The sequence below is a fragment of the Balearica regulorum genome, chromosome 3 (assembly GCF_011004875.1).
Source record: "Balearica regulorum gibbericeps isolate bBalReg1 chromosome 3, bBalReg1.pri, whole genome shotgun sequence".
Classification (NCBI taxonomy): Eukaryota; Metazoa; Chordata; class Aves; order Gruiformes; family Gruidae; genus Balearica; species Balearica regulorum.
Window position 1 is genome coordinate 49,399,250 of NC_046186.1, and position 27,224 is coordinate 49,426,473.

At 42.3% G+C, this 27,224-nt stretch overlaps 1 protein-coding gene across 2 annotated transcripts in view; it reads left to right on the forward strand.

The window, feature by feature from the left end:
* The window catches only part of PRDM1 (PR/SET domain 1), a 103,744-nt gene that overhangs the window by 35,168 nt on the left and 41,352 nt on the right, over window positions 1-27,224 (forward strand). Inside the window, exon 1 of one of the 2 annotated variants that reach the window (XM_075747807.1) lies at window positions 12,121-12,569. The exons of the other annotated variant lie outside the window; for it this stretch is intronic. The gene's annotated coding sequence lies outside the window, so the exon portion shown is untranslated. Of the gene's footprint in view, window positions 1-12,120; window positions 12,570-27,224 lie in introns of those variants that run through there. 2 annotated transcript variants of the gene reach the window in all.

Genomic DNA, 27,224 nt, shown 5'->3' on the forward strand with positions numbered 1-27,224 from the left:
CTTGGTGCATTGCCACTGATTTCCATGGACCTAAACCAGTGTTTCTCACATCCAGCCAGTATGGCTGCATTCAGCTGCTAAGGACATCACGTGCAGCCACCATGCAAAAGCATGCTTTTATTATTCAGTTGTCTTTCTGGCAATGCTGTGGCTAGTTTAGATTGGCTGTGGCTAAATACGTGGTCACAGGAAAAACATGCGTAAAAACTTCTGACCTGAAATGATTGGCAGATGCAAAGGATCCGTCCCAGGCTCTTTAAAACAATCATACTGTAACCTTGGTTCCCTAGTTGCCCTGGTGTGCGTCTGTATGTGTGCATATATACATATATATACATATATATACACATATATATACACACACATATATATTCCTGTCAATTCTTGGACTATCCAGGAAGAATACCTATCCATAGGTCAGGGATTTATGTCAATTCACAGATACTTTATGTATACGGGAAGCAGGCAAAACATTTCTGAATGAGAGGTGGTAAAGGGAAGCAAGAACCAAGGAGAGTGTTGGTTTTTCCATTTGTTGACTTCAGATCAAGATCCAGTGCATTCCTGGGAAATACACTCCATGCAAATGAAGTGCATGGGATTACCAGCCAAGTGAAAAACACCGGCTAGTGCTATGTAAATGAATGGGCTTTCTGCCCACACTGGCTGAATCCGTGATAGCACAACAGCTGAGCAAACACCCTTCAACAGCATTTGTTACCAGTGTGGTTGCTGCTCCACAGTGATCTTCTATCTACACAGGTAAGCGTGCCTTAAGTCTCATCTTGTGGCAAGCACTTGGAAGAGAGAACATCCAAACTGAATTTCATGGTCCTCCTTTGTCTCCGGTGTGATTCTGGGCAGGGAGCTGGGGTGGCGTATTTTTCACCCAGCTTCACGTGTTTGAATTTGAGTCAGTTCTCTCAGAGCTCCGTGGAGAAAACCAGCCAACATTTACAACATGTGTATCAATCTCTTTCAGACATGTGCAACAGGGAAGTTTACATTTAGTCAGATGAAAGTGACACTTAGCATCAGACTTTAAAATGCATTAAGATGGCCAATGATGCAGATGGATGCACACTGGACATATCAAAAGATGGCGGAGATTTCACTCTAGGCTGTTCTCTGTTCCCCAAGGAGACAAAATACCTTTAAAAATCAGTCTCTGAGCCTGTGAGTTAGTGGAGCTAGCATACTGGGCAAAGGAGTCCTAGGTCCTGGAAATCTATATTGCTAACTGGTGGGAATGGTTGCTAGCAGTTTTGCCTTGACCCAACCAACACTCGTTTGGACAATTCCTGGGCACAGTTTGAGTGTTAAAGAGAGACCAGGGGTTGTTGCTGGTAGATGACTTGGATGCTGCCCTGTCATAGAGGCTAAAAGATGCTGGTAGGGTGAGCATAGGCCCTTCTGGGCAAGTAGCCTGCAGTGTCGGAGAGTGGTTGCAGCTGTGGCTGTAGCCTGTGTGTCCTTGTTCCTTGTTTATTAAATGATGGCCATAGCGTTCCCTGCCTTGGAGTTGTTCATGAGTGTAAGTTAAAGCTTGTGGAAGAGTGCCCATCCAGGGTAGTTTAGGGCCGGAGCAGCTCCGTGATCCATTTTGCACACAGCTGTACAAATGCTGGTGTCTTTATCATTGGGGAAGGCTGGGGTGGGGGAAGGTAAAGGTGTCTGCAGGTAGAAAGAGGGGGGTGGCAGCAACCAGCATTGCTGCCAGAAACTTGTTCTTCAGATGACCCCCTGTCGACTTCACCTGCCAATCCATGGTCATTTGCATAGTTCAGTATATTGGCTTCAGGGAGCCCCAGAACAAAGGCTTTCCTTAAAAAACTCAGACCTTACTCAGATAAAACTCCCACTCATGCCCCAGGGAGTTTTGCATGACGAAGGATTACGGGATGATGTCTCAGCTTTGCAGCTTCTGGTAGCTGTTTTTTAGTTCTGTGGATGAGTAAGGCTCTGCCCATTTAGAGGGAAACTTGGTTTCCATTTGCTCCCGCTCAGTTTGCTGGAAACATTTTTTAGCATCCTCTTTGTAGGCTAGAGGTGGGGCTTTTGAGGAACCTACAGGTGAAGAGGAAGGGCACCCACCAGAAGGAGATGCCTTGGGTGAAATGTGGGGAAGGACAGGGCTTGGAAGATCTTAGCAGGCAAGAGGTGGCATTTGAGTTTCGTAAGTTGCCCATACTCCCACTCACCACTCCAGGGTTTCAGAGGTGAGGAGTTACTTGGCCCTGGTAGGACTGCTGTTAAGCCCGAGCTCAGCCCGTGTGTCTGTTCAGTGTTTGGGGATCCCGAGATGCTTTTTTCCCCTCCTTTCCTGGTGTGGCAGGTATGCTGCATCATGTCTTTAGTTTCTCTGATTCTGCAATTACTCATTGTTATTTTGTGTGAGCAAAGCAGGCAGATGTTACAATACCATCCTCGTCAGCATGTCCTGCAGTTTCTGTTTCCTTGGATGAAGCAGTAAAGCAGTCACTTCAGGGCCAGAGAATTGGGCCGCATTTCATCAGCTGGAAGGTGACTAGTTAAAATCTAACTAGCAGTCTCACACCCAGTGCCTGACAGGAACAGTCTTTGAAGACTATTAAGAAAATAAAAATTCTCTGCTCTGTCATATAATGGAAATGAGTATACTTCAAACAGCCATCCGCTCTAATCTGTTAGCCAGGCCTTAGCAGCTTACCAAGCCTGTATTTAACCTATTTCCCTAATGGCAATTAAGAAATGTTTTCATTTCCCAGGGAGAGGATTGCCAATGAAATCCCCCTCTCCCCCCCAATCCCCATCCTGTGGCTCCGCTCTTTCCCTCCTCTTCCCCACACCCCAGCTCCTTCTTCCTTAGCCCAAGGCATCCAAAGCATTCCCCCTGTGTTTGGGTAGCATGCAGTGAGGAAGAAATGATTAAGCAGCTGAATGTTTGAAATCCAGCTAAATGCACCGATTATTATCTGCTTAGGGCTTTCTTATCTCGAACTGTGTGGTGCTTAATGGCAGGGCCATTGTTTTCAGCTCAAAGGTATTAATGAAGGAATCAGGGCAGCAGGCTGATGTCATAGGTGGCTGAAAGGTGACTTGCTGCACTCATTTCCCGTGCTCCACCCCTTCGCCAGTCCTTTCCAACTAGTTCAGGAGAAGGGTTAGTATTTTTAGAGTGGAGGGGGGAAAAAAAAAAAAAACAGCCAGGTTGCATTTGTGTGTCTGGTAAAAGGATTGCAGAGGCTCCTAAATATCCTGCTTAAAAGATGTACTCTCTTAGCTTCTGCTCTACTTTCTCACTTGATAAGGACTCTGAGCTGCTGGCGCAGGTCTCAGTGTGAAAGCGGCTGGCCGGCCCTTCTTCACACCTGCCCCAGGCACTGGCCAGCAGACTACACTTTATGTTCTGACCTATATCCAAGGTGAGGTTTCCACTTTGTGTTTTCGATGGGAAGAAAGAGCTGTGAGTAAGTAGCTGCCACCAGGGGTTACATCTTGAGGCGGACGCAGCCCCCAAGATGATGTGCAACTTAATGAAATGCTTATGTAGTCAAGTATCAGTTGCACTTTTTGTCACTCTTCCGAGTTAAATGACTTTTTTTTTTCTCAAATGTACACGGTTATTAGATGCCAAGTGGTGTATGTTGTGTGAAGAGAGAGACTCGTCTCTTTGGGGTGGGATATTGTGAGCATATTCAGTTTTCAATTACGCAGCACAAGCAGGGAAAGAGGCGAAGATTAGGAGTAGATTAGATTTCATTGTCATTGTTTGTATTTCAATCATACATTGTTATTTCTGTAATTCTTTTTGTGACAGATTTAATCTGACATTCCCTTATTTTTTTATTATAGACTTGAAAACCATGCTGTTTTCTTTGACTTAAAGCTTAAGAATTAGTAGTATTGCTCTACACTGTAGAACTTGGCATCACACTGCCTTCAGAAATGGTAAACGCAAATAAAATTTCATCAATTTCTTTTTTACGGATCTAGCTAAGAATTTGAAGAAAGATGTGTTAGCAGAAACTGACTTGTGGAGCTTTTGTGATTTATGGAACAACAAAAGAAAAATAGCTTTTAGGCAGTGGTGTCATTAGGTAGCAGGTAAAGAGTTCTTGTTTCCATACATATCCAAACAGGTTTCAGACAAGAATAAAAAATAATGGTGGTTTAGGTTTGGGTTTGTTTTTTTTTTTTTTATGAGACAATCTTTTTGTGTAATATGTACTTTAATCAGAGTCTTTGTGACTACAGTTAAAATTAATGTCCTTGCTGGCATGTGATTAGTAAGTTAGGATTTCTGTCTTACCTAAACGAATGAGTGAAGAGTTTACTCCTTTTTCTTATGTTTTCTTGGTTTTGTTTATTTTTCTCCATTCCAGTTTAGTTTTGGTCTGGTGAACATGTAGTAGCTTTCACTGGTCACTGGAGTATTTTGTGCCTGTTGAAGGAGCTGTCTAAATAGTCCTCTAGCAAAGGCTAGACCTCAGAAGAGAAAGCAGAGGCAGAAAAAGAGTGGCACTGAATGCCCATACGTGCATCAAAGCCAGCTGCTGTCTTGATGAATAAGATTTGCTTAACAGCAAGTCATCAAACATGGAAATGTTCCCTTCAAATTTGTTTTTTTCCTGAGGGGAAAAAAAAAAGAACTGCACACTAGTAGAATTTTTTTTTTTCCTTTCAACTTACTTGCTCATGGTTGGTTTTTTGCCATTGGAAGTGAAATCAGCTAGAGTTCTGAAGGAAAAACTGGAGAACTTTTAAAAACTGTTAGCTGAGGTGAACCAAAAGAGTTGAGTGAACTGACTGGCACTTCCAGTCCCATCCCCTCCCATCCCTCCTCCCCGTTTCTGTAGGTTCAGCAGTAAAAACCTATTGAAATGTGAGATTACCAAACTGAAGCAATCAGTCTGAAATGATTAAGGAAGACGACTATTCTTTTCTTCAGATGATCAAAAGTCATCTTGTTCAGAGTTCCTTATCTTCCAGCTGCTATTTCACAACTGTTTCTGTCTTTCTAAGTTTGTATTTCCTCTAAAATCTAAAAGTGCTTTACCTCCTATGGAAGCTTGTATGTAGAAACCATCACCAGTAGTTATAAGAAGTGGGGTCTGTCTTTCCCCTAAAATTATGTTGAGATTTTTTTAAAGGAAAAAGTGTTTGTCTATTTCTTCAGTAATTTAGCAGATTATGTGTCAAACCCAGGGTGAAATTTCATTTGCTGAACTTATCTTAAACCTCAGGAGGGGAGGAAGGTTCCGTTTAAAGGTCGAAGTGTTTCAGGATTTCAATTCAGTATGCTTTTTACCTTGAAAGTTTTCCCTTACCCTACCCAGACCTCAGATCTTAGAAGATTTTCAGATGTCTTACACATGTTCATCTTGTATTGAATTTTTTGAAACAACTCTACATTAACTCCCACAATAGTTAAATATCCACGTGCATATTACTATCCGCTGCGCACAAACATCACTCTGGGAAGAAATTCAGTGTTTGAGGTTAGGGGAGAATGCTGGAGCTGACAAAATTCAGATGCTAATGATAATTAATTTATGTAGTGGCAAAGATAGGTGCACTGCCAGGTGCTTTACAGGCAGATAAGATCTGGTTTCTGCTTCAGTGAGTTTGCAATCTGAGGCCCTGGTTTTGCAAATAGTTATGCACATGAGTTATGCCACGGAGTGCAGTGACACTGCTCATGCATGTAAAGTTACTCACCTGTAGTGAGCGTATCTGTGTACAGTTTCAACTACATTAGCTTTTCAATTGATTTCGCGGTGAGTCAGTAATTGTTCAGTGTGATAATTGAAGTTGTTTAATAAGGTCTGCAAGTCAGAAGTTAGAGGAAAATACAGGAGTCACCTTTCCTTAAGGGAATTGAAAACTGAGATTTTTCTGGGAAGTTTTTTAGGATGCAAACAATCCATGTTAGATCTGGCACTTTCATGTCACAATGGCTTAAATTATGTCTATTTGCTTACAAATCACACAGGAGAAAAAAAAATCATCTGATAATTGGAAAGAAAAAGTGTTATTCCCCATCCTCGTTTGTCGTGATGCTGATCTTGGGGCCACATTAAGAGTGTTTCCAGTGAAATTACTTTCAAGTCTGGGAAAATTTAATCAACGGAGGCCTTGGTAGCTGTAAATTTGTGGCAACAGTCCCTAATTCATCTTGTAATTCAATGACAGGCTCTGAATTGCCCGTATTTGGCCAGGGATCACCTCAGTGGACAGTTAATGAAAGAGTAGAGGGAACTTGAAGGTCAGTTGCACTGAATTCTTTTTTCTTCCTGGATGTGTCTTTTTTATTGCAACCTATCTTTCTTTGTATAATTTATTAAACAAAGCCTTTCTTGTTTCCTGCAAAGGCAAATCTATCCCTCTTTGTTTATCTGCTTTCTTTCCTCGAGGCATTTATAAAATAGCCCCAAAAGTCTCAAAATAGATGTTTCTGGTGAAATTACTAGACAGAATTACACTCTAGCCAATTTATACTTCTTGTCTGAGTGTGGTTGTGAGAATAAAACTGCAACAGATGCTGTAACCAGGTATGGTTTTGAGAGTGGAATTTGTACATCGACATCTAAATCTAATCTCAGGACAATGAGAAGACTTTAGTTACTGGCTCAAGCTCAGAATAAATGAATTTGAACTTCAGAAAACTGTGAGACTAATCACAATAGCACCAGAAAACGCATTTAGGTCTGCTGGATTCAGACTAACCAGCAGATAAGCTGGAATAGCTTTTTTTTATTGAAACCTATAGTAAATGGGTGTTGACTTAGCAAAACACAGGATTTTCTTGTGATGGATATGTAGAAAATAAAATGGAAAAAATAAAAATAAAGAGAGGGGCATGGAGTAAAAATTCTAAGGGCCTTTTCTTTTTCTTCTTCCCTCTTTCTTATTTAATACAGTAAGTGCCTGTTAACACTATTTTCTCTTTTTCAGGATCTTTTCTTTCTTTGGAGGACATCAGCCTTATATCTTGTTTTATCTCATTCACTCTGTCCCTCAGAATACCTTGTGTCTTCATCTTCTCTCTCTAGCTTACTGCTCCACCCTTTTTGCCTCCTTTTTCTATCCTTTTCCTATTGCTTTATTTTTTCTCCTTCATTTTGACTTCCATTCCAAATGCAGCATCTTCCCACCTCAGAGTTCCCTTCCCCTGTTCAGCCTGTGTCAGAAAAAAAATTTGTAGGGCTCACCATCATTTGACACTTCAAGATCAAGTGTTCTGAATGACTGCTCTGGCTTCAGAGGAAAAGGAAGTGTTGGTAGATGAAGCTGTGGTTTTCCAGCACCTGAGCTCTTAGCATCCTTTCAGTCACAACAAGATCACTGCTACTTCCTCTGAGGTTGAATTCCAAATCCTTCGCAACTCTTGGGAAGCTTCATTGACTATTAAATTAAACCTACAAAGTGGGGAGAAACAGGCAATATGAAAAGTGGGTAAAGTCCACTTTCTGCCTAGTATATAAGGAAAAATTAAAAAAAAGATTTAGAGGTGAGTATATTTTTCAAAGTACGTTTAATTTAAACTAGCCATAAGAATTACCTGCAATCTTAGGGTTATAATCTAGTCAAGGATGCCCTTACTGTAAATACAGTACAACGAGCTCTTCTATTTGTAAATTTAGGATTTCATGGCACTTTTTAATAGGCTTCTGAAGCACACGTCCATTTGACTAGCTCTGATACAGCAGTGGTCATCACTAGCTGCAGGACCTGCTATTTAGTGTGCACGAGCTGTGCCTGTCCCAGGCAGTGGGACATCTCTTGAGGATGGTGTCACTATGACCACTGTTTGTCATTTACCAGCACCAGGGGATTTCCAGCTTCAGCGCTTTTGCAGATCACAAATGTGGGATGGGAAGCAAAATGATGCCTTTTAACTTGGTCGTGCTGTTGTGCCTGTGCGGACAAGAGGGGATTTTGCCCATATTGAACCTTTCAAAATGATGCCAACGCCATCTCAGTCAAGTCCTGTGGAACAAAAATGGACTTTGTTCTTGCGCAGACCGATGTGGGAAACAAGGGGACCTCTTACAGTGTTAGCAACACCGCATTTCTACACATGATGAGTTTCCAGTATTTGTACAAGAAGGCACTCTGAGAAGGTTGATTGGAAGTGATCAGGATTGGTTTGCATCTTGATTTTGTGTATTTCTGTTTATATCAGAATAAGTGGTCTTACTTGAAATGCTGGAGTTGGCAGTAACTGCAGAGTAACAAAATTGTTTGAAAGAGGACATGAAAATCTTCTGTTTGTTTGAAGAAGGCTATTGTTAATTTAATATAATTGGGTGTCAAGCTTCAAAAACCATCATATGCTTTGTGTTTATAAAGTACTTTTCTTAATGGTGTAAAAAATTCAGTAACAACGCAAGAAACTTCTCATTGTGAGAGGAGAAAAATATTAGTGCCTTTCCTGACAGGGTTTCTTTTCACAAGGGATTCCTCTATGGAACACTAATCAAGTCCGTTCAGAATGGCCTTAATTAATTTAATTAAAATCTGTCAGATCAAACTGATTAGCCTGACATCCAGCCTGGCAGGAGGAAGGAGGCCGGTACGCACGTCGTAACTGTGTTAAGGTGAGCATGCTGTCTGCAGTCAGAGCCGTACGGCCACTGTGGTGATCAAAGCCGTCTTTCATTGTCGTCAGAATAAATGTTACGGCTCCCCCAGGCAAGTGATCCAGTTTCTTTTTGTTAGAAAATATTTTATATCTCCACAGCCCTGGACGGCAGGTACCTGGCTCTGCCTGTGATTGAAGGGGAGCGCCAGGTGACCTTTCCTACCCTTCTGACAACAGGAATACAGATTAAACATTTTTCATCCCTTCAGCATCCTCTGTCTTAGCTGTTGGCCATGACTGCGGCCGCACAGGCAGGAGAGAGACAAAGGCCACCTTGACAGGGGCGGCTGTGTGAGCGTGGGTATCGCCACAGCTGAGCTTTCTGAGGAACCGTGTGTCTGCGTGGGGCATCTACCTTTCGAAAACCAAACTGAGGTGGAAGCTGAGGAACTGCACCCTCTGCTATCTGGCTGTGCTTGTCCAAAATACGAGGAACCTCCTCAACCGCATAGGCTTCTTAATCCTGCAGCTGCTAATAATGATGTGTGGTTTCTATGGCAAACATCAGGATGGCCAACGCAATCTGTGTCTCTAGCCCTTTCCACTTCCCCTACCCCACACATGTACTTACGGAGTATCTCTCATCTTCAAAGCTTTTTTTATAAACACTTTTATCCATCGTTATAGTGGGATGGATCCATCAAAAGGGTAATAGCTAGTAAATGCTCAGGTTTTTAGGCCTCAATCCTGCAGGCGCTTAGGCATATGTTTTAGCTTTATGTACCATTCACGGTGCATGAAGTTCAGCATATGTGTAAGTTAGGAATTGCAAAGATTAAATAGCATTCCTGTTTGCTAGAAATCAAAAGGTAGATGAAAACAGTGACCCCAGCTACAGAGGAACAGCAATTCCTGAAGGAAGAGCAGCAGCAGCAGCTGGCATGAAAGACTTCCCAACAGAAGACCTGCCAGTGACGTGTGGTTGGTCTTTCTTTGTGAGAAGGAACCTTTTCCTGGCAAAATGCTTTATTTGTGAGAACCTTTTCCTGGCAAAATGCCAATGGGCCAGTTTGAGGGTGGAAGTCATCTGGGGCATCCAGTTCCAGTTGCGTGGGTGCACATGGTGAAAGCATCTTTCTATAGTTTAGCAGTATGTATTCAGTTTTAGTGCTTTTTGCTAGTGAAATGTTGGAAGAAATAGAATGTAAGTTTTGTCTGCAGGTATTTTTCCTGACTTGTAACTTCCCACTATTTTCTGGCCATGTCAGTTGAATTGATATTGATATCCTTGACACAGGCAAGGTGGCTTTAGTTTGAATAGTGAGCCTGCAGTAAAAAGGGTATGTTTGGTCAGTTTAGGATCATACCACTGGAGAAGCATGCTTTATGGAATGATTCAGGGTCATAAGGGTAGGGCAGACAAATACATAAGAACATAAGCCACTAGCCAATATATTTGTCATTTTTGAAATAAAGTAATATTTTGCCTTTTCTGCTATCTAAGCCTAAGCTTAGCTGTGTCGACACATTTTCTCCTACCTACCAAGGGCTCCTTTGATCTTGATCTTGTATTATCTCCATGCTGGCCCAAGGAGCCACCCATGATGACACCTTTTAGCGAGGGAATGTATTACGCAGTGTCTGCGTGTTCTCTGTTGATGACTAAATTCTAGCAGTTTCTTCCTAGTTGACTACCAGAGTCTGTATTTTTTTTTTTTTGTAATTCTTGCTTTTACCATGGGGTCCCTTCCCTGGTGTCTTCCCAATGTCTTCATTATTTATGTCTTAAGATAATACAAAACCAAATTCTATTTAACTGTCCTCATTAAATTGGATTCTGCTCTAAATTTTATTTTATACTTAATCATCAGGTACCTAGCTTGGAAAACTTCAAGATTCCAGTCATGTAACTGAGAGTGAGTGGTTGATTCAACACATTGCTATAATGCATGTTTGCAGATATAAATGGGCAATGAGAAGGAATTTTTAAAGAGATATTTCTTAGTAGGATATTATAGAATTTGTCTCTTCCTGCAAAACTACTGTACTAACTGTATGTACTACTTGAATCAAAGTGATTCTTATTTCTATGTTTTCTTCATCTTTTCCTTTCAACTAGCCTAATATTTGTGAGAAAATAACACTGGGCATTATTGATCTATTTTTTTCTTTTCTTCCTGGCTCCTAGGTCACAGTTTAGGCCCTAGTTCAGCAAAGTACTTAAGAAGAGGCTTATCTTTAAGCACATGTTCAAGTCTCAGCGAGTAAATGAGAATTAAGCAAATACTTAAGTACTTTACTGAATAGGGATGGAATTAAGCACGTAGTTGAATGTTTTGCTGAATCAGGGCCTTAAAATTAAAAATTAATCTTATTTGTGCCACAAAGATTGAAAAGCTAGGCACTAGATTTGGATCTTGAATTAATATAAACCAGGAACAGGGTAGCACCAACTGTCACAAGAAGAGTGTATAGGTGTAAAAACGGGGTAAAGCTGGGGTTGTTAAAGTCCTGGGTAGGTCATAGGAGAGATGCATGTTCGGTTCCTACATCTTGTTTTAGACTAAATTACTGGAGATTGACAATCCCTTGTGCTTCAGTCCTGGCACTGGTGAGCCCTGGCACACATAAAAAGCCCTATAACGTTAATAGCTGCCGTGCTAAGTCTGAAGTTGCAGAGAAGGGGCTTAATCTTTCTAAGCTTCAATACATACTCTCTTTGTCCTGTGAAGTGAAGGTAATGCAACTTCCCTTCTTTCACTTTGTGCCTCCCTTCTCTATCTGACTGGAAACTCTTTGAGGTGGTGAGGTTTCTTTCTGCATGTTTACGTGATGCCTGGCACAGTGATCTTGCTTGTGGCTTCTAGATGGTTTTGTAATAAAAGTCCATAATAATAAATGTTGTGCTTTGGGCTTGACAAAATAATTTGTGCGACATGACAGAGTATTATTGCAGCTAAGGTTTTTGTCAAGATTTAGGTTAATATGAAATAATGGCAGCGCTAAGCAGTTTTCTGACCAGCATGAGTAACTTGTGAGAATCTAGAAAAAAATATTTGAAGAAGCATGGTAACTTTCCACTGTTTTTTAGGAAGGCAGCTGCTATTTTCAGCCTCTAGAGTTGAGTAGCGTATGGATGAATGTAGGGGAACGTTTGCATGGACTGGGTTTAGGGACGTTTGTTAAATCTGCAAACATCTAGTATGAGTTTTTAGTGCCCATGAATTCCTTTTGAGCAGTTTTTGGAATCAGTAATAAACATTTGAGTTGTGTCCGTGAAGTATTTGACAACCGTAATTTCTACAAATACGGAGCTTGTGCCCAAGGCTGGCTCAGCGTGCATCACAATGTTCTGTGTTAAGCCCTTTAGCGATGCTTAGAGAAGACTGAGTGACCCAAGTGCTCGTCTTAAACTAAACTTAATTTAAGGATACCTTAACAAGTATGCATAGTGAGTGTAATACGATCTGGACGGGCGCTAGCTAATGGTTAACCCACTCTGTTGAAGCCCTGCTCCTTAAACAAACGCTATCAGTGTGGGATGAGTTGTCTTGTTTCTGCAGACAGGCGTAGGGCAGGTTGGAGACTAATGCTTTCTTCTTAGGAGTAGAAGACAGCAGGAGGGCTTTCACTGCCTGCTCAAACAGGGGAGGGAAGGAAGGCATCACGTTACTAGAGCTGCTATTTTCAAATAAAGACAGGAGGGATGACGGTAGTGGGGTCTCTGAGTATGTCCTGAAGTTCACAGGGTGGCTGACCTCAACTCAGCTGTTACTTTGATTTTTTAACTGACTGTTGTCTGAACAGGTGCTTGATGCAGTATAAAGCTGCTCAGGATAGTTGGCGTAACTTTGCTTTCATGCTTGGAGAAAGGGGAGAGAAATAGGCAAGATCATGCTTTACGCAGGAAGTTACTGTGCGGAGATACTCTGTACGGAATGAAGGGGCAAGATAGTGCTGAAACTTTGAGCTCTCTGTACAAGGCAAAAACCTAATAGATCAGGTGAGTCAAAACTCTGTGGATCTTGCTTATATGCTGGGGGCTTTGGAAACTTTGTGGAAATTGCTTGTCATAAGGCATATGGGATAACAATCTTGTTTTCTGAACTTTTACCAAGGGGAAAATTTACATTTTATATATGGGAGAGACCTCTCACCCAGGCACAGTTCTTGCAGTGTATAGCATTGCATGGTCAGCTCGATTAATCTTCTTGGCTTACAAATGGGCTCAGTTAGTATCTGTAATCTGAATAGTTCTTGAACTGTTAGAAAAACTCTGGTTCTGGATGAGTTGTAATTGTCTTTTTTTTTTTTTTTAATGGCAAACATAAATTCCCTCTGTGCATTTGAAATAAGAAAAGCAGGCTTTTGTTGAGCATAAGCAAATTACTCGTTCCTACAGGTAGAAACCCAGAAGCATGGAAGGCTTCAAAAGCACATCTAGAGCAAAAACAATGTATTTGGGGTTTTTTTTTACAGTTATGGACAGAGTAAGTTCGTATTTCAGGTTTTTGACCATGGCTAGTAGGAGATATATTAAGTACTTCAGAAATTGTCTCTTTGTGATTATTTTTTCAGACTAACTTTTCCTCCCTTGATGAATTAAGTGACAAACAAATAAGATTGTTAGCTTTGAATAAAGAAATGGACTTAAAACTTTATAGCATCTACTGCTTACAGTAGAAGCCTCTGTTCAGGACAGAAGTTTAGCATTTGATGCATTCAAGGTATTTTTATTAATCAGATAAAAATTCTTTGTTAAAACATTATTGGGTATTCAACTGCCTCTTCGTTTAGGTTATCCTTGCACTGGTGTAAATACGTTTAATTCAGTGAAGTTCCCTGTGACTTAGAGCATTAAACGTGTGACAGGAAACAAAACGATGAGAGAATTAAACAATAACTCTATCTCTTTTATTTTTGTGTTGTTTATTAACAGTATACTTCATTTGACTTTGGTTGCACAAAGGCTCTGTCAATTAAGTTAATAGTAAATGTCACTTTCTAGTTAACATGTCATGAAAGCCTCTAGAGTACATAATGATTATTTTAAGAATCTTTCATTCACAAAATAAAATACATAGCTGTAAATCTTTTCTTTTTTAGTCTTCTAAAATGACTATCAAAGAACAAAACCTTAATTTGTAGCTTGAAGTTTTTTTGTTAAAATAATTTTTTCTTGATAGACTTATTAATGTACAAGTACAATTTGATATGATAACAGAATTGATCTATAATGGGGAATGAAATAAGAGTGAAGATACATTTTAAACAGATCAATTAAATATTGACAGGGCTGAAACATAGATTATTTTGTTTTGTGAATTCTCCAGTCATTTTTTTTCAGGCAGAAAAATCACACATGGACCATCTCTATGAATTATTCTGTTAGCCCAGCTTAGGGTGCAGAAAGGTTAAGACTATAAATCAAAAATTTTGAAGTGAATCTGAAATTAGAAATCTGGAATGAGAGGCTGGTGTTGGACTCCGTGTTTGTTACACAAAAATGCACCAGCTAGTTTGCTGGGAAATTCCTCTTTTAAGCATAGCAAAATTATAAATATTTAATCTCCTTAATACCTTTTTGGATTAAAGTACTAAAGCCTAAAATTACTTTATGAATGCAAGTTTCAGGGGTATTGTTTTGTTTTGTTTTGTTTCACTAACATCCATTTTATGGCAACTTTAAGAGTTCCAGTGCACCTTCCAAATATTGACAGTGCCGGGGCTGGATGGAAAGTTCAGACCAAATCTTGAACCTCCTCCTCCTGTTGGTTCTACAGACTGTCTGGAGTCCAAAGGTTAGGAACTGCTTGTAAACTGTCTCCAGAATAAAAGCCCGTGTGCCAGGACATCAGTGCTGGTATTGTGTTCTCTATTCTTTTCCTAATTTGCAGTTTCTCCTCACCCAGCCCCCGTGGATTCTCAATGGCCTGAATTGCTGCAGCGTATTTAATGCAGTGAGGTTATGCTAATCGGTGTCAGCTGAAAGCCTTTCCTGAGACCCTGGGACTTTTCAGAGATGTTAATTCGCTTAGTGCTACAAAACTACCAAAAACCCCCAAACAAACAAACAAAAAAAACCCCAACAAAAAAAACCAAACCCACAAAAAACCCCTAAATTGTCCATTCCTGAGGATTCCTGAGGCCAGAATATTAAACCCCTGGATTCGGTCAGCTGTTTAAGTGAGCATACAGCTTTTAATGGTACTGATTTGACAGAACTATTTTCTTTAACATTAAGCACCATGTAAAAATGTGACTGATGTAATTTGGTGACTGATGTAATTTGTTAGCAGTAAAGCATCTCTTTGCAGTACATTTTCTCTGTTGGGTCTGGCATCATAAAGATTAGAATTCACGTACAAAATACTCTGTACAAGATTGACCCACTGACTACTGAACTCAACAGAAGTCTTCCTGTAACTCCAAATTCAAGTGTGCCTTGCTTAGCTCCGCAAGATGTTCATGCTGAATCAACTAAGACCATTTTATGTCCTTAAACGTGAGGCACTGCTCAACCTACAGGCATCCCAGAGTGGATGTGGACCCTTGTGGTAGGTACCTGGAGGAGAATCTTCAAGCCTGAGTTAGGTGCTGAGGCTTTCCAGGTGGCTCACTGGGAGAAGACGGTGCTCAGGAGAGGACTCCCAGGAGCCAGCAAGCTCAGCCAGAAGCATCCCGAGCTCAGTTCAACAGCACGATTTCTGCATTTTTTTTGCAAAGTGGAGGATGGGATGTAGTACAACTCTCTCCCGCAATAAACTGAGTTGCCTGTCTGTGCTTTGGATATCCTTTGAGGATCCAGGCTCAAACCTCTCAAGCAGAAGTGCAAAATGGTACATTTCCTCAGTCATAAAAAATCTGGTTCTAAATGCACTTTTCTGCCTAAAGCCCTTTTCCAAAGAAATACTTTTGCTAGAGAGACAGGGAGCGATCACTTACAGCTTTCCACAGGCAGCCCCTGTACGGATTTTACTCCCAACTGTGATAAATTTACCTCTGTTGTAGTTCATTAAGAAAACTTACGCGGGGAAATGCAATTTCTCCTCATTGTGTAAACATAACAAATAGTACTTGCCTCCTTTGACTGTTTGTTTTTCAGACATGAAACTCCTGGTAAATGGAGCTAATTAATATAAAAAAATTTAAAAACCCACACATCTTTTCCCCTCCAACAGTGTGTGTTTTTTAGTTAATAACAGAGTATGTAGAATCAGTGGTTCATCAAAGTGATCAAAGTTCCAATGAAGGCAACTTATGTCACTCTTTTAACTCTCAGTTGATCCTCAGTGATCAACTTAAACTTGTCGCTTCATTTACTAGAAATAATTTTTTTTTTGTAAGATAGCTTTTACCAAAACCTTTTTTCTGTATCAGAATTTTTTAATATTATGGTGGCATATGCCTCATGAGTATACTCTAAATAGCCTTGGTAGCCAGCAGGGATCTCTATGATAAATCATTTGACAAGGCTTCGAATGTTCTTAACTCTTAGTGAGATAATCCCAAATTTAGCATGTTAAATATTTTCAAGAAATAAGCCCGCTGACTTTTAATCTGCAGATCTGTTTTGTACAGCATGCAGTTTCCAGGTACTCGGTATCTCCCGTGCTGTGTAGCCCGTATCGCACGCATGGCTATCTAATCTTGCGGCAGGTGAGAAGTTGTAATTTGTGGGGCGTCTTATCGAAATACAGAAAACTGATGGGGAAAGAATGGTGATTGAACCGTATTTGGCCCCTACGGTCTTAATTCTGTTTTGAAAAATCAGCAGTAATGAATGAATAATCTTCAGAGCTGTTAAAGCGTTGCGGGTCGCGCGGTGCAGAGGCGAGCCCTGCAAAGCCCAGCTGCACGGGGCACCAGCGCCTCTTGCTCTCCGGGGGCCGAGCGTCCCCCCGCGCTCGCCAAGATCTGTTTGTCCAGTGATGCAAGAGTTTGCTAATTAAACAGTTCACAGCAGTGTTTGGGGCAGAACCTGTGGACATTTAACCAATTGAACAATTTATTGCTGTAATTGAAGGGGTTAGCTGGTGTTTATTAACTAGCCTTCCTGTCACGTTCGAATGGCTGGACTAACCCTTGGTCCCTGACTTGTTTTCAAGTGTCCCACCGGTGGTGTTGGCGCTGCGATTGTCGCTCTGCAGGCTGCTGCTTCAAGGCCAGAATGTTACTTATCCCACTTTTGCAAATTCAGCAACATTATTGGGCTTTTTTTTTTTTTCCCCTTGCTTAAGCATGTGTTTTATTACAAATGAAGTGCTATCCCTTTAGAGCAAAAAGGGAATTTTATCTTAGACAAAAAATAAATTGGGATAATTAAGAAATTTCAGCAAACCACTTCTGGCTTGAAAATGGGTGTTAGGCTTTGTCATCTCAGCATAGCGCTAGTTTATTTTCCTCTTACGATCATGGTCACCTCTGCTGTGTCCGTCGTCAATAAAGCGGGTTGGGGGCTAGGATAAAGGCGTCATTGCAGTGGCGTGCAGCAGGACTTCCAGTCAAACCACTGAGGCAAACCCAGTTTGGGACACGAATCTATTCAGGGGAACAATGAGTCCTGCTGGTGATAACAGGCTGCTTCTTCCCCTTACCCATGAAAGCTTCTATAACTAGAACTAATTGGCCGTTCCTAAAGTGCAATTAGGAGGGATATTAATCTGGGCCTGACAGGTGTGAAAATGTGTTTGAGTCCGTTCAAAAGACACCCTATCTGATAACCGTAGGGGGAGCCTGAAGCAATTGTGTCTATAAACTCACAAGGGTTTAGTTTGTCAGAACTGATCAGCCCGCTTTTATTAATCGCATTGGAGTCGGAGGACATTACCTCAACAGAAATGGATGGGAGGAAGTTCACTTAATACTAACATAATACTTGGTATCACTTCCACCATCAGGAAAGGAAATGCTTGCTTTCGCCTTCATTTGGGGAGGGAAAGAAAAGGGAAGACTTTTTTTTTTAAAATGTTTTTATTAGAAAGATAAGCCTGAATTATTTTGCATTAAGGATCAGTGGGGTTTTCCCCCCTCCCAGTTCACTTCTAGTGCAGTTTAATAATCTCCATTTGCAGCGTTTGCTACCTTTCTCATTTAGTTGTTCTTCATCCCACTGGGCACAGCACGTAGCAGTGACTTTAAAAGGTGGTGCCACCAAGGGTGGCATTCTCATCAGCTGTGCCGGTATTAAATAGTACTAATGTAACAGTCTGCAGTGGGGTTTCAGTACTTGTTTGAGGAACCTGGGCCAGATATGTTGCCACTAGTTAAACTTCTTTACCGCTGGTGTAAATGGGCACGGCTCAGTGGAGCTGCACTGATTTATACGTGTCTGAAGATCCTGAATTCAACCAGCGGACTTATTGCGGGATGCTGAAAGGGTTCCATCTGAATCTGCAGATGGCTGCTTGTGCTAGTGGGTGTCAGGCCTGGAACTAGATGAGGAAATTTGTATTTCCCGTTTTAATTAAAAGAAACGTTCTAAGGACGTTCTAAATGGAACAATCTAAGACTAAATGAGAAAGCCTACCCCAAAGACCTGCATCTGTTTTACATAAAATAAATGCATTAGAAGAGTGAGAAATTGCTTGAAGATGGTCTCGATACTGAAAATAGAGTGTGTTCATGGGCATGCACATGCATGTATACTGCTCAGTCAGCTAGAGTTTGTTCCAAAAGTCGAAAATTCTGTTTTGTTTCATTATGTATGGTCTGTTTTGAAAAATGTATGCGTAATGCTTTACTGGCTCATCCTTCTGAAATTATCCAAATGTCTAGACCACTGTGATATTTCTTAGAAATCTCTTAGAAGGTTCCCTAGAAAAAATGAGTCTAGAGGAGGTCTGCCTGGTCACTCAGCCCAAGCTCCTGATGGGAAAGGCAACTTCATAAAAAAATTGTTTCGCTAATGAACAAGGGCTGTCTTACCAAGGCTAGGATTTTTTTCTCCATCGCTGTGACGAAAGAGCCCCTCTCAGACTAAAGAATTTCTGGCCTGAACTTGCTCAGGCCAGTTTTGTTCTTGAGTGAGAATCTTCAGCTAAAATAGCTGAGGAAATAGTTCCTCGCTGTTTACCTCATTACATATTTATAGAGCACAACCGTATCCTTTCCCAACCTTGGCAAAGCCAGAAAGCAAGAAACCTCATGCTTACGTTGCATGATGGAACGAGGTTCAGCAGCCTTCAACAGCATAAGCAGTGATAGAGGTAGCCTTAGAAATAGTATAATATGTCCATGGACTTAAAATTGTGTGCCTTCCTGAGCAGTAAGGCTTATTAACTTAGCTGCTAATGTACCTGCGCTGCTCTCTTGATGCAGCGATGCCCCTCACGACACTGCACTCTTCCACAGTCAGCAGGCTTGGAGCTGGCTCTGCGGGCGTTGCAGCAGAGCGTGCTGCATGACACAGATGTGCCCTTTTGCAGCTTTTCTAAGAAAGACTCTGCGTTTTCTAACCTATTGCCATCTAAATTGATCTTGATTCAACATGCATGACCAGCATAGGAAATGACACCCCCCTTCCTGAGCAATAGCAAGGTTTGTAATTTCTTTGGAACCCATTGCCCTTCTGTCAAGATATCTGAATTTTCTAGATGATTTATAGGTTTAGTATTAAATTCCTGATTTAGGAGGGCAAAGCAGTCATTTTCTTGATTATTCTAGATAGTGCAAAACACACAAGAGGAAGGAGGGTCTTGTGATTGAGACGAAGGGCTGTGATTCAGGATGCGTGGGTTCAGCTCCCATCTCTGCTGTCTGCTTTCAGTGAAACCTTGGGGAAGTCATTCGATCTCTTCCTCTTACGCAAAATCTCTGACTCTTTCTCTCTTTTCTATTGAGCGGCGAGATTCTTGTCATCAGCTGCACGTTTGTATGCCTTCCCACCATCGTTGTCCACTAATGCAAACTGGCCAGCCTGCCTTCTCATGTATGGGGAGGAGGGTTCAGGTATGAGTTTTTGGGGTCCATTCATAGAATGGAGAATGTGATCCCACACCCAAATCTGCTACGAGGACTCCTGCTCGCTTTTCTGTCTCTCCCCCAATTCTGTCCCCCACCCCAGCACCTCCTTTTCTCCCCCATCCCTTCCAAACCACCCAGAAGAAGAGAGGAAGAGAAGGGCTAGCTCTCCCCCTCCGCACTGTGAAATCAAAATATATTATCAGTCTCCTCTTAACCAGATGTGGGAACAAGATGACTCAAATGCATGTCAATGGAGTGCAAGTTATGCAGTTTTGCAAGTTGCTGACTAAAATTATTGGAATTACCCAGAGCTAAATGATCTGTTATAGCTAGAAATTGGAGAGCCTCTGGTGTTTACACCATTGTTCGTGGTGGAAGGGATAAGTCCCGCTGTTCCCCTCTTCACCCTTTTTATAGCCAAAAAAGGTGCACAGTGAAGATGTTTGTTCATACGTGCTTAACCTCAAATGATTTGGACGGTGACTTTCTTCATACCTCAGTTACATTTTCATTCCTATTCAGAGTTTTCATTAGCAAGTTATTTTGTGGCTACCCAGAGTGACATTTAATAATTGCACTGAGATGTTTCTCTCTTAGAAATCTACATTGTAATAATGCAGTAAAACCTGCTTTTGCCCAAGAGATACCTGAGCAGAAAAAAATCAGCAATTAAAATAATGGTTAAATAAGCACTGATGTGGTATTTATTGATAGCAAGCCGCAGCTCTTTGCTGCGCAGCTGGGAAGAAACAAGAGAATGAATAATAGCTACCAGTGTCCCAAGTCTGAAAAGTCAGAGGAAATGGCAGCAAGAAAAAGCAAATGAAGATGGATGAAACCCCAGGATGGTGAAGGGAGACGTCCTCCATGCTGGACGGGGCTGGACGGCTGACTCCTGGGTCACCTCGGCCGTTGCTTTTTGGAGTGGTGTTTTGAAAGGGCGCTGTTTGGGAGAAGTGCTTCCTGGCTGCCACCGCCGTGCACCACTTGCAGATGCTGCCTGTGGGTCAGTGGGAGGTCACCGCCAGTTAACTCAACACCTCCAGCGAGGAGAAAGCTCTTGGGGATAAACTGCCTTACTATCACTGTCTAACCCGCCCCGAGAGAACTCGCAGATGCTTAACTTGCCCCTTAGCTTTGCCCTGAAATACGTTTCCTTGGCATCCTCAGCACTGCCAACTAACCCCTCTCCCCTCGCGGGTTCAGCATGGGTTCCTCCAGCCTGGTGGGTGGCTTTTCTCCTGGCAGGACCCTCTCCCCGTGCTGCGGCCAAAGCCGGGCTGCCCTTTGTTGCCTCACCAGCATCTCAACGGAGCTGCCAAGGACTGAGCGAGACCTTGGGGTCCGCAGAGGCGGCAGCGTCCCACGCACAGTTGGGCGCCCCCAGAGCACGCGTGGGTGCCCCCAGAGCACGCCGTGGGTGTCGGGGCACGGGGCATGGTCCCGTGGGGCTTAAAGCAAGACCAGCTCCCCGCTGCCGTGGCACTTGCAGCTCCGTGCCTCAGCAGCGCCAAAGGGAAGAGGCAGCTCTTACACCTTTGCCTGAGTGCTGTCAGTGGTGACATCTGGGGTGACATCAAGAAGGGATAGACTGAATGTGAAGGTGGAGAGTGTTTGCTTATATATATGTAAAGTCAGTGTGTCCAGCAAACTGCATCAAGTCCTGTAGGTCTCCAGAAGTGCAGCGGTTGCATTTAAATCATTGTGTTTTGAAAAAAAAAAATTAGAGATTAAACTAAATGGCACAAGTAGTGCGGGATCCCATTTCTTATATATACATAGAGGTACAAGAGAAGTCTGTATTTTACATTGCTTCTGCATTTTTGCATCTGAGAGCTCACAGGTGAGTCTGGGTGCAGACGCTCCCCGGTTGTTACGTCCTCGGGCAGCGTTTCCCAGGGTAGGGGGGTGGGGTGAGAATTGGTGGGGCTTTCTCAAGGATCCACACGGATTCTGGGCAAAAGTCTGGAAAAGGTAAAATGCTGAGGCAGGGGGACTGAACTCTGCAAAACCTCTGCAGGTTGCAGACTGCTCTGTTCTTGCCCATAAAAGAATTTAGTAGGCATATATTTTATGTGTGTGGGTACATCAGTAGATGCGTAAAAATACATATGTCTGTTTTCAATAAAAGTATTCCATGATCTAAACATCTTCCAGATAACATCTTAAAAATCTTAGGCTTCACATTTTCTCGAACAGGCTTGTTCAGGGAAACGAAAGAGGGTGCTTGACAAGATTATGGTGTTGCTTCTATACATTTCCTTTATTCTTGTGGCTAAAAGGAAATTACAGTGTGTTGTTAAGTCAAAGCGTGGTCTGTGGAGCTGAACCAAAAAAACCTTTAAATGGACTAAAATTCCCCATCTGATAAAAGGGAAAACTACACAGCAGAGAGACAGGATATCTTTAATTTAAATAGTGGGTTTAGGTATATTAGTTTAAGTTCAAAGCATCTTTCAAAGGGTATGATGCCCACATTTTTAATTTTACCTAATACTGAGCATCTGGTGTGGACTGGTTTGTGGTACTGAGAGCAAAAGGAAATACATTACTCATAGATGAAAGGAATGAGGGGGAATCAGTGTCCTGACTAAAAATAGCCTTTTTTTCACCAGTTAATATCAGCTGGAGGTTTGATTAAATAGTAATTGTCTAGAAAAAGACAATAATTGAGTGTGACTGTTTCCTTTCAGGGGCCAGGCCCAGGTGGTGAAAGTTAAGTATTGTCCTTCAGATAAGGTCCTGAAAGCAGTTTTCGTGGATGTCCACCGAGCCCTTCTGCAAAATGTCCTTTCTGGGTGCTGAGCTGCAGACAGACAAAATCCAGGCCTTTTCGCAGGGCAGCAGCAGCTTTTGGGGATGTAGCACCGGAGGATTTTATGGCTGCATTGCAGATACAAGCTGGCTCACCTCTTTGGCTGGAACTCTAACCCAGAGGCGCAGAGATCACAAGAGACAAATGGCTTGAATTAAGAAATGGGGTTGACATCCATAAAAGTCAGAGCACGTCTAGTAGGCAACATGTGTAATAAGACTATAACATTATATCTAATAGGGAGATTGGAAAGCTGTCTAAAAATGCAGCTTCTGTTCAGATCTGCACGTTCAAAACCAAAATACCCCAGGTTAATGCCTTTTGGGTTTTCCCCCCCTCTTAATTTATTAATCTAAGTCCCTGTGGTCTTTTCGTAAAAATCAGCCTGTCTTTTTCAGTACGAGGTTCATGATGATACTGGTAACAACTTCGCCTAGCTTTACTGGCAGTCCAGAGTGAAGAAATACGTATTTCTGTGTAGGTTAACAATATTTCCCTCTAGATTTCTGTAAGGTTATTCTCTCTGAATGACCCTTCTATGCTTATCACTTATCTGGAACTTTACGTATTATGAATGTCTAAGCATTATTTAATTAACCTTTGCAAGTGTCCAGTGAGCCAGAGAGCCATGAGAGACAGCCAGGCAGGAAATGCTTTTTCTGCCTTGTGAAAGTTTTCAAATTGCCACTTACTCTGAGTGGAACGGGCTGAAAACTTTGGGGAGTTTTTCGCGGAGGAAAAGTGGAGGAGGAGAGAGCGTGAGAGACCAACTGGTCTGCTGCAAAATAGCCAAAATGGACAGAGTGCTCCCTGGGGAAGGGGAAGGCTATTGTTTCAGCCCTTTGTCCTGCTTGGTGAAGGTTTGGGACTTTAGCCTTACGCCTCCACATGCTGAATTAGGACCCTAATGACGGGGCCAGAGTCAGGCCAGCTCTGCCGGGTGGCCTGGGGACAAGCGCTTGGAGAGGCGGTCGCCGTGCTCCCAAAAAGCTTTGCTGGCCATGGCTCAGACCATCTTTTCCCTTGCGCTCCAGGTGAGTGGGTCTCGCTGCAAGGCGAAGCCGAGCTCTCGTCCAGCCAGAAATATCACTCGCTTGAAAAGCAGCACACATCTTCTACCGGGAAGCCTGGGGTTTGGCCAGTCAACATTTACTAGAGGAAGCTGACCCCTTGGGTAGGTAAGGGTTGTTGCTTCAAAGCCACAGCAGAAATTGATACCATATTCAGTTTGAGAATTCGGATGTCTTAATTCTGTGGTTTAAACCACTAGACCACACTCTTTCTGAAATAGGTAGGAATATTTGCATTTTTATGTAAGGAAACTGAGGCGTGGAGAGGGTACAAGGCATGCCAGAAGCCACGTAAGAAGCCCGTGGCAGAGCTAAGAACAGAACCCAGGTTTCCTGATACCAGCACCTGTGATCAGCTACAGCATGCTGCGAGGGCAGGACAGGAAGGAACAAGAGATAAAAATTGAATTTCTTCTGAAAGTGAAGACTCTTCTTGCTTCAGCTAGCATTTTCCACTATACCCAGAGCAAAGATAAAGTCAGATTCCTTGCTGCATCCCTGTAATCTAATTTTTCTTTTCTTTAACAGTTGGGCTTAACAACGAATATCTCTTTGGCACCTACCTGGGGAAACTGCTGGCCTTCTGCTAGCCACAGATGGGTAGGCTGAAGAGACTGCCCATTGAGAATATAATCCTGGTCTGCAGGGGGCACAGAGATTTCTTCACCTCTGGGAGGCAGCCTGTAGTTTAAAGAGCCTGTTTAGGTACAGCACAGCGTGCTGAAAATTAACATGAACTTTAAAAGAGGGGGAGAGCGGTCTTCAGCTGGCGAGAAGGGTGACGAGTTTCCTTGTGATGATTCTAAATATGTAGAAAATGCTTACGAACTTTTAAAGGGCGTGTTAACCATGAGTTCGGGAAAGCAGATATTTTCCTGTCTTCCCTCATTGCAAATATAGTGGAAAAACAATGTAATTCTGTCCACGTTTATCAATGTGTTTTAACAGAAAAAAAAAATGGGGTCAATCAGTCCTCTGAAAAGAGGCTAAAATGAAGGAAGATTGAGAGTTCATCGCTTCCATATTTTGAGCCTGTGACTTCCAAAATCAAAGGCCTAGTAATCCTAATGGATTGACTTCCAAAATTCCTTGGATTTGTATTGCTGGACTTGTCTCTCTCCAGGGCTTAGCTGGATCCCTGCAGATAGATTTTCAGGTTTATATGCTGTAATTCCACTTAGTCCAGCTGTAAACTTGTGGTGGCTGAATTAATACATTATAGGGGGAAAAAAAAGGGGCGGGGGGGGGGAGAGTATACCTACAAACCCCCTAGCTTGTGTATCAAATCCTGAGGGGGGAAAACTGGGCATTTCAATTAGTTGGTTGTGTGGCCTGATTGAAGAACAGCCCCATGGCTAACAAAGCTTTGTCTGTAGTATCAGCTTGCTCCTCATCCACCAGGACAAATAGAGTGGTTGGTCATTAACGGGCTAGCCATCGGGTAGGGGTTTTGTTCTTAAATGGGGGCTTTGTCTTATCCCTGCTGTTTAAGCCCTCTCCAAGCACTCCTCACCTGTCATATCTGTCATACATTTAATTCATCACGCTCTCTGGTCAAAAGCTACACTGATAGTATCAAAAGAAGACGAGGGGGCTTCTTATAACTTTAGCGATCAAAGGAGATTACCAAGCAAATAAGATTTTAATGAAGACGGCAGGTTTGGAAAGGAGAATTTACTGCATTGCGAATTGCTAACACATAAAGGTTCATTTTATCTGTACAGTATTTGAGAGTGGAATCCCAGACTACTGCAGAAAGAAGGATGGATACATGTGTTGGTTCGTGGCTTTAATTAAAAACACAGAGGGAGGAGATGTAGGGGGAAAAAAAGAGCTCTTTTATTTCACTTATAAAGGTCATGTTTTTAATCTCTAAATATGATAAGCATAGCAGACTGTGTTTAAACACAAGTTTGTTGCAATGATGACAAATACATCAAGTGATTTGCCACTGAACTGATGTTGTCAGGCCAATGCTCTCTGTTATTTAACCTAAGTTTCAAAATATCCATCACAATTCTGAAAAATGCTTGGCCTCACTGTAACCACTCAATAGGCAAAGCAGGCAGGCAGTTCCCAGGCGCGGACACCCGCGTGTTCCTGTGATCCTGTGTGACGGAAGCCAGAGATAACAGAAATGCACCTTTTTTGTTGGCGAGCGTTTTCCAGGAACGCAGCCCAGCGCTGGGGGAGCGGGGAGCACCGAACGCCTTTGCTTCCAGGTGTGCATGGAAAAGCGCATGCTGCCCCATGGTGCTTTGTCATGGAATGCGAGCCTGCAGCACCCGCACCTTAATTCATAATTATTTGCTATTAAACCTGCAGTCTTTCCGCAGAGGAATTATCCCACTGGGGACTGTCAGTTCAAAACACATACTCTGTTTTCTGATAAAATGGGAACAACCGGTGGGGAATTACCTGTTGCAGTTCCTACCGCTACTGACGTGCAGTAGTCAAGTGCTGCATGGCCAGTCATTTGGAGATTCAGTTAGCAGCAAAGATGCTCTACTGGAAATGTAAAGCAGTGCTTCAGCCACCGGCTGGCATCCGTGCAGTGTATAGAGCCAAACCTGCCCTGTTAGCAGCAGAACTAGGCAGCTTTATTTTTGCAGTTTTTTCCACGTGATGAAAAGAAAGCCTCTGCGATTGCTGAAGCCTTTGATAAAAGAAGGGGTAGTTGTATTATTAGCAAGGACATTAACATCTTTACTTAAAAGACAGTGGGGAAGTGGCTGCCTAGCTTTCTTTAAATTGAAGATGTAGGGTCCAGGAAGGAGATCACAAAAACATGTCTGAGCTTGTCAGCCTTTACGGGTTTGGGTGGAAAACTCCAGTTCTCACTTTCCGCTGAGTAATACTGAGAGCTCATTATTTGTGTGGTTTTCAGCCTGGCTATGAATTATGAATGATTTATTTAAGAACTGATAAACTATGGGCCTGCCCTTCAGCTATGAGGAGGTCCCTACAGCTGAGGTGTTTTACATTCAGCGAGGAGATGGGCCTCAGCATCCTTCTGACGTTGGAGCTGATTTCTTATATTTTCAGTTGCATTTCAGCCAGTATCCATCCCTTTAGTTGCTTTGTTTAAACCCCATGGATCTCCTGATACGCAATGCACAATGAACTAGTTTTACTGAAAGGGAGATGAAAACTCACATGCTGTCATCTGGTGACATGAGTTTAGCTGAACCCAAGTCAGACTCAGATTTATTTGCAAGCGAAGACGGGATAAAGATACAGCCAGCATCAGTTCAGAAACTCTGCTTGAACCTTGCCTGGAGTAAGCATATCAACAAATACCTTCTCAACTGATTTGCTTGAATCAGTAACGATAAAACCCATGTGTGAATAGGGCCTAAAAATATTTACCTGACACTGCGACGAGACGGTGCAGCAGAGGCAGCGGCAGCAGGGCTCTGCTCCCCCAGCGCTCGCACCAGTTCAGTGGGTGGGTGTTAGTGGCACTGGGAGTTGCTCGGTAAAACTCTGCCCTGTAAACGGGGTTGGCATGTGTGCCAGATGCAAACATTTGCATTTACTGTTGGTTTAAGGACCTCCATGCTTTTATTCAGCTGGAAACTGTTTTGGTTTTTTTTTTCTTTTTTTTTGTTTCTCCTCTGTAAGTTAAGGGGGGGCAGAGGCTAACTTACATTATCATCCTTCCTGTCACAAATTAGAAGCTTTGGGAAGGTGTATGGGTTACTTGAGCTATGGACCAACCATCTCGACCAATGCGTTCTGGTTATAGGTCTTAAGAGTTATTTGCAAGACCAAAGTACTTATGTATAGAAGTGTTTTTTAAAAGAAC